The sequence below is a fragment of the Dermacentor albipictus genome, unplaced genomic scaffold (genome assembly GCF_038994185.2).
Source record: "Dermacentor albipictus isolate Rhodes 1998 colony unplaced genomic scaffold, USDA_Dalb.pri_finalv2 scaffold_17, whole genome shotgun sequence".
Taxonomy (NCBI): Eukaryota; Metazoa; Arthropoda; class Arachnida; order Ixodida; family Ixodidae; genus Dermacentor; species Dermacentor albipictus.
Window position 1 is genome coordinate 5,486,235 of NW_027225571.1, and position 3,547 is coordinate 5,489,781.

Sequence of the window (3,547 nt, forward strand, 5' to 3'; positions counted from 1 at the left end):
GCGGTGGCGTACTTAAAAACCTGCAAAAACTTGCCGGTGACATGATTAGGCCTCATTGGCAGGATCAACGGTAGGAATGTATCGCCGCCGTTCGGGGGGAGATCACTTGCCATCACGCTTTTTTTTTTTGTCCTGTTGATCTGCGTTGCACTCGGTAATGTTTACGTGGTTAAGCGATGAAGTCGATCACGGCCTACACCCATGTTTTGGTTCGGTGTGTCCGCAGTGTGGCATTTGGCTTACGTTGTGAACACCACTTGCCGCCTTTATCATTTACCGCTTATTTTCCTTGCTGCTGTCACTGTAGGGTGCACGATTGTAAGAGTGCATCGTGTTGTGTTCCTCAGCTCCTGAGGCATGCAAGGAATGACTATGCTGTACGCGGCCCTTTAAATCATCTCACCAGTTGTCACGGAGTTATCGTATCTATTTTACGCGTGCACTTCGCACATGTTGTACTGTTACTACGTAGTTCCTTCATGTAACACTGTTAGTAACTGTTTTTTTTTAATACGAGGTTTTCGCCTGGACTCGTTTGTAAGGGGCTTAAATCACGCCGTGTCTTATTGTAATGAGAACATGCCAGGACATCTTCGATTTTGCGGTTGCTTGGGAAATGTGTTAGAAAACACGTGGCTCAGAGCGAGGATTGCTGGTAGCTACTGCATATTGCCGCCAGCATTGCGAGAAGAAAAAGACGACCGACATATCCCAACTGCGTAGCCGCCACACCGCGAGCGTCAAGCAAAGCGCCGCAAGGCAACGCTCGGCCGGTGCTGACAGGCCGGCGGCTCGTGCGCGAGAAGCGTACGATTGGCACGCGACAGCAGGCCACAAAGAGGAGAACGACGTTCGAAGGAGCCAAGCTCGAGGGAAGCTTTTGTTGTTGCTGATTGTTCAGTCGGTTTTTGTTGACGGGCACAGGTTCCCCCAGAATAAATTAGTTTTCGTAGAAACGGCTGTTGTAACTGTTGGTTACAATATGATTTTGCTGTTCGATTTTCACAGAAAAAATTTGCATCATATTTGTGAAGTAATTACACCTTGATGCTGTCTGAGCAGACTTACCACGCACAGTGCCTTTTTGCGTCTGTATTTTGTACGAAATTGACTTATTTCTCTTATCTTTTGCGTATATGAGTACAATTACTTACACCGCGAAGGAGTAAACCCGGCCTTGCCGTCAGCGCATGCATCTACCTTGGCCGGCGCTGCCCCGCTTCTAACAATATCGTGTGGCTCTACTCTTCCGTAACAATCGAAAAAACAAATACTGAAAAGTTGGTAAGATATAGTTTTGTATATTTCCAAGCAGGTATTGCCAAGCAGGCATTTCGCCGACGTCTGCAGCGGAATTACATCGGCGGTACAGTGCTAACTCGCACTTTGATTCACCCGTGTGTTTGGTGACTTCGTTCACTAGTCTAGGCATTTCTTCTAACATATTCGTAATTACTCTTCCTAAGGCGACGTTGACGGAACTTATTCGGTGATATCATGTGTATTCATCGGTAGCAAGACCACGCATGCAACCTACAGTACAGCGTACGTTTCAATAAAGGACAAGCTCCAGAACAACCATCTATCTTCATCCTCGTCATCATCATCATCAACATCATAATCAATGGCTCATGCCCCGGTAAGCAAGCAGAAATGCAGTGGCTCATAACCCCGTGAGGCAGAGGCTATACGAGAGCTCAGCAAAGTGAAGCGAATATTGCATACCATTCATTGAAATTGCCCATACAACAAACAACGTACGTTTCAATAAAGAACAAGCTCAAAACAAGCATCCTCACCATCAATAAAGCATTGCATACCCCCCCAGCAGTTATTGTGATGGGTTCGCAACAGCTTCGGTGGAGATGCATTTTCGCAGGGCCGGGATGACAAGTAAATTTCTTTTGTATACACCTCTCTAATTTTTTTCTCTGCCTCAAAATTTCTCGATCTACCTCGTACCCCTACCTATGCCTCTAACGGATCCGGTCGTATCAATCTCTTCCTTGCTTTTTTTTTTCACCCATACTCTAAATTTATCTTTCTTATCTCGACTGCAGACCGGTTGATTCCGTCCACTTTAAATCCAAGCACTTCTGGAAGGTATACGTTACCTAGGGGTCTCACTGCGTGAATCTCACTGCTTTAGGCCCACGTTAAGTAACCCCTGGTCGTCAAAATTTATCCGTAGCCGTCTACAACTGCGTTCCTCATAACCCACTAGGCAGCTGCGGTACGTTTCAAACTCACAATTAAACTTAATTTGTAATGCATGCTGGTACAACCTTTGGGACGCGAAACCCGGTCAGTGAAAGAAAATACAGCGCTACTTTCCATTAAGATGGGCTGCAGATTTGTGAAAGTGTAAAGCGGGCATCTATCTCTTCAAAAGCCGCAACTGCTCGCGTAAGCGTACGCGCATTGAAGGACTCATTTACTAGCTTTTCGACGCGCAATTTTGTAGCCGCCTAAAGGTGCGCAAGAGTAAGGTCACGGCGCATCAACAACGGGCGTTAACGGAGCAAGTGCGCTCCTTTCGTGGGCCTTTGTGCTGGCCTTCAATAAATTTATCCCCTTCCTTCCTTTCTTCCTTCCTTCCTTCATAGTCAATGAAAGTTTGCCAGTTGAAAGTACTGGCTTAGTAGCTCCACAAGTCATATCTGATGAGTCTATCTTGCAGCAGCACTCGATACCGGTTTTTTACAAACACTTTGTCTAAATGTACGCGCTACGCGGTCTCATGCAGTAGCTACATCTTCTTCGCTCTGACGCAATGGAACACAAACATGTTCGTTTAGATGGAAGCTCATTTGTTTTCAGGGAATATTCCAGCAATTTTAGTCACTCCTGTTCTCCGAGAATAGATGTCACAAGCCCGCAGTGGCCAAAGATATCCGTGATCCTGGCCCGTTATGCAGAAGTAGATGAAGCCGACTAAGATGAGCGGGGCATAAAAATGACTGTTAAAATTTATTACCGTTTGGAGCTGTATAGTGTTCGTCTCAACCACGTGAAAATTCGCCCAGCACTGCGCCAACTCATTGGCGTATCCAGCAGGTTACGTTGCCGTCCCTGCTGCGACTCCGCTTTGCCATATATTCTTTTAACTACTGCCGTACCTCCGTTTTTATGGTCTGCTTTGCTTCCCTTTACTCCGAGAGTGGCTTTCACCCACTATGGGGGATTGGCCAAGGATCGTGTGATTTAAGAAAAAGATTGTCCGAATCTGAAAAAAATCTCTACTGAGAAATTTCGAATAGCTGAAGAAATAAATTTGGATAAATTTTAAGAATTTAACGAGGAAATTGCCCTGATTCTCTACGACTCCCTGTTCTTCCTTCTTTTTGCCCCTCCCCTTTCCTTGTTTGGCCTTCGCGTCTTGTCCTCGCGGAACTCCAGACACATTTTTTTTCTCGACGCCATTTTTTGTCTCCAGACACAATTTTTTCTCGACGTGTAGCCAATATTTCTCACGGGCAAGTGCCGCGTGTCGAGCAATTGACATCGCCATCGACAATAACCTCCCCCCCCCCCCCCCCCCCAAGAA